Raw genomic sequence first — 6,965 nt, 5'->3', positions numbered from 1 at the left:
GGCCGCTGCGTCCGCCTTCGTGCGGCCCAGGACACCCCGATGCCTCCTGCGGACACGCCAGGGCTGCTCTCCGCTTTTGTTCTCTGTAGCGTTTGTTGCTGGACCTCTGGAGCCACGGGAGCCCGTTAGCTGCCCAGTCCTGGAGATACCTGCATTCCTGGGATCTGCAGCCTTCAGCTAGGGGCAGAAGGAAGGGGGGCAGCCTTGTGCTTGAGACCTAGTACCACGACGGGGCCAGTCAGTGTCCTGCCCGGGGCCTTAGATGCCGCCTTTATTTTGAGAGCAGGGACTGTACCTTACTCCTTGTTGTATCCCCAGCACCCAACCCATAATAGGCGTTTGAAAGATACAATGAATGAATAAAGACCCCACGAATGCGTGGTGAGAAGGTGGACTAAATGATCCCCGAGGTCCTGGGCCTCACCCGAGACTGCAAGAGTGGTATTTCTTGCCTTTTTTTTTTTTTTTTTAAATTTAAATTCTATTTCGTTAACACGCACTGTATTAGCTTCAGAGGCAGAATGTAGTGATTCATCAGTTGCATGCAGCACCCAGGGCTCATTCTGTCAAGTGCTTGCTTAATGCCCGTCCCCCGGTTACCCGGTCCGGTCCCCACCCCTCCGGCAGCCCTCAGTTTGTTTCTAGAGCCAAGAGTCTCTTTCGATTTGCCTCCCTCTCTGTTTTCGTCTTGTTTTTCCTGGAAGACTGTTATTTCTGAAAGGATCCTTTGGACATCTGAGGAATGAGAAAATCAAGGGATTGCGGCGAATAGTCTCAGAAAACAAGAAATAGGCAAGAAGTTCTTGTGTGTTTATTGGGGGAAAGGGTCCGTGAAACTGGGGTAAGAGTCTAAAGAGACTGTTTCCTTCTCTCCCAACCTAGCCCCCCCTTTCCCCCTAACTCGTCCCCTTTTCTTTCCCTCTCTCCCTTTCTCCTTCCATCTGCTGGAATGTACTGATTCCAAAGTAGAAGTTCGACCAAAGCGCCCTTTATTTTATCCGAAAATAAAACATCCTGGTTTCTTAGCCTGGCTTTCTTGGACTCCCACAGTCTGACTCCCTGGTTTAAACTTCTGATTCTCCCAAACTATCACCTTCTTAGACCTCAGCCTGGAACACCCTTCCACCCCGCCTCATCTTATCTGAGACCTACACAGAGTCTCTCTGATGCTAAGATAGACCTGGGTCACTTCATTATTATTTTTTTAAGTTTTGAGTTTGGTGTTAGAGTGAAAAATTGAAGGGTTACAAATGTGTAATACTTTATTTATTTATTTCTGTTTTTATTTAAATTTCAGTTAGTTAACATAAAGTGTAATATTATGTTATATTTATTATTTATTATTATTATTTATATTTATTATTTATTATTATTTATTATATTTATTATTGTATATTATTTGTCAGGTATACAATTCAGTGATTCAACACTTCCATGCAACACCCAGTGCCCATCACAACAAGGGCACTGCTTAATCCCCCTCACCTACTTCACCCACCCCCTACCCACCTCCCCTCTGGTAACAATCAGTTTGTTCTCCATAGTTCAGAGTCTGTTTCTTGGTTTGCCTCTCTATATCCTATTTTTCTCCTACGCTCATTTGTTTTGTTTCTGAAGTCCCACATATAAGTGAAACCATATGGCATTTGTTTTTCTCTGACTGATTTATTTCGCTTAGCCTAATACTCTAGCTTCATCCATGTAGCTGCAGATGGCAAGATTTCATTCTTTTTAATGACTGAGTAATATTCTATGGTGTGTGTTTTATGTATAATATATAAAAATTAATAAATATATATGTATATATTGCATCTTCTTTATCCATTCATCAGTCAATAGACACTTGGACTGTTTGCATGGTTTTTGGCTATTGTAGATAATGCTGCTTTAAATATTGGGGAGCATGTATCCTTTTAAATTAGTATTTTTGTATGCTTTGGGTAAATACCTAGTGGGGCAATTGCTGGATCATAGGGTAGTTCTATTTAGAACTTTTTGAGGAACCTTCATACTAACAAATGTATAATATTTTATTTATTTATTTTTTTAATTTTTTATTTTTTATAAACATATAATATATTTTTATCCCCAGGGGTACAGGTCTGTGAATCGCCAGGTTTATACACTTCACAGCACTCACCAAAGCACATACCTTCCCCAATGTCCATAACCCCACCCCCCTTCTCCCAACCCCACCCCGCAGCAACCCTCAGTTTGTTTTGTGAGATTAAGAGTCACTTATGGTTTGTCTCCCTCCCAATCCCATCTTGTTTCATTTATTCTTCTCCTACCCCCTTAAGCCCCCATGTTGCATCTCCACTTCCTCATATCAGGGAGATCATATGATAGTTGTCTTTCTCCGATTGACTTATTTCGCCAAGCGTGATACGCTCTAGTTCCATCCACGTCGTCGCAAATGGCAAGGTTTCCTTTCTTTTGATGGCTGCATAGTATTCCATTGTGCATATATACCACATCTTCTTTATCCATTCATCTGTTGATGGACATCTAGGTTCTTTCCATAGTTTGGCTATTGTGGACATTGCTGCTATAATATATCCCTTGTGCATTTGGGTGCACGTGCCCCTTTGGATCACTACGTTTGTATCGTTAGTGTAAATACCCAGTAGTGCAATTGCTGGGTCATGGGTAGTTCTACTTTCAACATTTTGAGGAACCTTCATGCTGTTTTCCAGAGTGGCTGCACCAGCTTGCATTCCCACCAGCAGTGTAGGAGGGTTCCCCTTTCTCTGCATCCTCGCCAGCATCTGTTATTTCCTGACTGTTAATTTCAGCCATTCTGACTGGTGTGAGAGGGTATCTCATTGTGGTCTTGATTTGTATTTCCCTGATGCTGAGTGATGTGGAGCACTTTTTCATGTGTCTGTTGGCCATCTGGATGTCTTCTTTGCAGAAATGTCTGTTTACATCCTCTGCCCATTTCTTGAGTGGATTATTTATTCTTTGGGTGTTGAGTTTGAGAAGGTCTTTATAGATTTTGGATACTAGCCTTTTATCTGATATGTCATTTGTGAATATCTTCTCCCATTCTGACAGTTGTCATTTGGTTTTGTTGACTGTTTCCTTTGCTGTGCAAAAGCTTTTGATCTTGATGAAGTCCCAAGTTCAGTTTTGCCCTTGCTTCCCTTGCCTTTGGTGATGTTTCTAGGAAGAAGTTGCTGTGGCTGAGGTCGAAGAGGATGCTACCTGTGTTCTCTAGAGGAGGCACTTTTAACTATTACATTGGGGAAACATCCTGGAGCTGTTCTGGGCAAATTGGTATATATTATCACACTAATTATGAACCTCTCAGTTTTACTGCCCACCACTAATTATCCACATTGGTTTCTCCTGCTCAGAGACCATGGCAGCTCTTGTTTACTGTAGCACTTATTTAGCCCTTAGCATATGCTTTCTGGAGCCAGTTTATATTTGCTTTCATTAGGTACCTATGTCCTGTCTTTCCAACTGAACTAAGTGAGGACAAGGACTCGTCATGCACTTCTTTCAGAAGTGTCCAGATCAATGGCTTGACAACGAGATGTGTGATGCTTCCCCTTTTCCTATCCCCGTGAAACCTCTTGGTAGTCTGCATTCAACAGTGTACCAAGCACTGGACAGAATATTCCAAGCTGCTTGTCTCCTTGACTTTCCCCTCATTGACCCCCACACTTCCACTCCTGCCCCCGTACAGTCCACTCTCCATGAAGTTGAAAGATCCTCTGTTTAAACTTCAGTGGCTTCCTATTACTTTTGTGGAAGGAGGTTTTTCCCTCACGCTTGGAAATGAAACACAAACTTCTTGTCATGGCCCAGAAAGTTCTGTAGATTGGATCTTGCCCTATCTCTCATATGTTGCCCTCACCATTCCTTACCATTCTTATTCCTCCCACTAGAACATGAACTCCGGGAAGACAGGAATTTTGTCTTTGGCACTGAATATATTCCTCGTGCCCTGTTCCAGTTCCTGGTGCCAGGTAGGTTCCAAATATCAATTTGTGGAAGGAATGAATTTATTTTCTCAGTAGCCCGAGTAAATAGTTACTATTTTTTCCCTTCTTTGCAAACAAGGAAACTGAAACTTATGTATGTGAAGTGACCTCACCAAGGTCACAGAGCTGAAAAGTGGCAAAAGCATTTATTTATTTATTCATTCAACAAATATTTAGTGAACAGATACTAGGCCTAGTTCTTCTAGGCATTGAGGCAGGATTCAAATTTGTGGCTAATGATTTTAGGATGACACCATCTTCATTCTACCTTTTAAATTTTGTATTCTTTGCAAGAATTATAAAAATAATAAACGGGTGCATTCTTTTTGTGAAATAATTCAATCAATAGTATAGATAGATAAGATCAAGTTCTCTCTTGACATTTATTCCTTTTTCCATTTCCCAACAAATATTAGTCAGTCCCCAGAAGTGAACATTGTTTACTATTCTAGACACACAGATACCCAGAGAAAGAGAGAGAGAGAGAGAGAGAGAGAGAGTTTTATGTTTAAGCCCTACTCCTACAGGGTAGTCTGCTCTAACTATGGTTCATTTAACATTATCTTAAGGATATTTTTAAAATGTATTTTTCAGAGGTGGGGGGGTAGTGAGAGAGAGCGCACAAGCAGGGAGAGCAGCAGGCAGAGGAGAAAAAGGTTTGCTACTGAGCAAGGAGCCCAATGTGGGGCTTTATCACAGGACACTGGGATCATGACCCGAGTCAAAGGCAGGTGCTTAACTGACTGAGCCACTCAGGCATCCCTTTTTAACATTATCTTCAATATCTTTTCATATCACTACATAAATATCTACCTCATTTATTTTAATAACTGCATGTCATGCCACAGTATGAATGTGCCATTATTTAATGACTTCTATATTAATGAGAGTTTGAGTTTTTCTGCCTTTTCATTCTTATAACTAATTTCATTATTATTATGGCAAATTCCTTGTACAGGCCTTTCTGTGCATTGAATATGAATAATTCTTTAAAATAGAGTTCAAAGTAGAATCATTGGGTTGAAGCATATATATATATCTTAATTTGAACAAGTACTGCCAAATTATCCTTCTAAAAAACTTTACTAATTTACACTCCTGCTAACAGTGCATGAAACTGGCTTGTCATAATCAGGATATATCTATTTCTGTTGTCCAAAAAATTTCCCTTGGGCAGCTTTGCATTTTAATCTCCACTCGTGTTTGGATCTGCTTTCTGTCACTATAGATTCTTTTTGCCTATTTGAGAATTTCATAGATATAGAATTATATTGTATATAATATTTCATGTCTGGCTTCTTTTTAAAAAGGTAATTTCAGTGTAGTTAACATACAATGTTATATTAAGTTTCAGCTGTACAAAATAGTGACTCAATAATTCCGTATATTACTCAGTGCTCATCACGATAAATGTACTCTTAATTCCCTTCACCTGTTTCAGTCCCCTACCTCACCACTTCATGTCTTTTTTATTTCCCTATTTCTTCCTCTTAATTGTATGTCTGCCTTCTTTCGCTCATCCTGATTATTCTGAGATTCATCCATGTTGTCATGAATACCATTAGACTGTTCCTTTTTACTGCTGAGTAGTATATAATCGAGTGAATATATCACGATCTGTATATCTATTCAGTGGTTATTGGACATTTGGGTTTTTCCCATTTTTTAATTATTATGAATAATAATGTGAACATTTGTATTCGCCTGCAACTACTTTTGTAGACATGTATGTTCATTTCTCAAGGACTCTACCTAAGAGTGAAATTGATGGGTCATGTGGTAAGTGTATTTTGAACTTTATAAAAAATTGCCAGGTTGTTTTCCAAAGTGGTTGGAAGTCCCGCTTTTACAGTCTCACTAGCACTGTATCATAATTCTGTTCATTCCATATACTCACCGATATTTAATCTTTTTAAAATTTTAGTCATTGTAGTGGCCATTTAGTAGTATCACCCTGTAGCTCTAATCTGTATTTCCCTGAAAAGTAATAATGTTGAATGTCTTTGCATATGCTTGGGTATTTGTATATCTTCTTTTTGAAATGTCTATATTAGTCTTCCAGCAATTTAGAAGACTGGATTGTCTTATTATCTATAAGGATTTTTCATAAATTCTGTATACATGTTCCTTGTCAGGTTGTATTACAATTTTTTCTCCTAGAGGTAACAAATATTTTCTACCCTAGATAAATGAAAACATGTTCATGGAAAAGTCTGTACACAAATATTTATAGAAGCTCTATTCATGCTTGCCCCAAACTGCAAATAATTCAGATGTCCTTCAGGGGGCGAATAAACAAACTATAGTGTATGCATGTGATGTATACTCAGCAATGAAAAAGAACAACTTACTGCTACTTGCAACAAGTTGTGTGAACTTTAAGGGCATTATTCTCAGTGAAAGAAACCACTCTCAAAGTTATATACTATATAATTCCATCATAGTATGCTACCCCTTATAATGACCCCCACTCCCATACCTAAACCTTGCCAGCCACTGGTCTCTTCCCTATCACAACAATTTAGTGCTTTTGAGGATGTCCTATAATGGAATTATAGGGTGATAGAAATATTCTTTGTCATAACTGTGGTAGTGGTTATATGAATCTATGTAATAAAATTCAGGAATGTACACAAAGGGAAATCAATTTTGTTGGATGTTAATTAGGAACATGTTATAAACAAAAAAGAAAATCAGCAAAGCCTGTATAAGTACATAGGTACCTATGAATGTTGGTTTTTCAATGGAGAAAGATGTGGCAGGAAATAAATGCATCTTTAATGCTGGCTACTTTGTTGGAGGAGGAAACAAAAATGACCTTTTTCAGTGTACATTTTTGTATTGTTTTGAAACAATTGTTTCAAAACACTTACTTCAATTAGCATTTAGTGATTTCGAAATTTGAAAAACATCTACTAAAAATGGACATTAGGAAAATCTTTAAAAAGAAAAAAGTATTTCTGCTTATTTAAA

The 6,965-nt window shown here is 38.7% G+C and overlaps 1 long non-coding RNA gene across 1 annotated transcript; it reads left to right on the top strand.

The window, feature by feature from the left end:
- The first annotated feature begins 69 nt into the window (after positions 1–69).
- Positions 70–4,623, top strand: LOC116580463. Its single transcript, XR_004281665.1, has 3 exons — positions 70–841; positions 3,897–3,977; positions 4,587–4,623. It is a non-coding gene; the product is annotated as an uncharacterized LOC116580463 (long non-coding RNA).
- The last annotated feature ends 2,342 nt before the right edge of the window (positions 4,624–6,965 follow it).

This window comes from Mustela erminea, chromosome 20 (assembly GCF_009829155.1).
Source record: "Mustela erminea isolate mMusErm1 chromosome 20, mMusErm1.Pri, whole genome shotgun sequence".
In the NCBI taxonomy this organism is placed as follows: Eukaryota; Metazoa; Chordata; class Mammalia; order Carnivora; family Mustelidae; genus Mustela; species Mustela erminea.
Note: the sequence above shows the minus strand (reverse complement) of the source record. Positions and strands in the feature narration are given on the sequence as shown.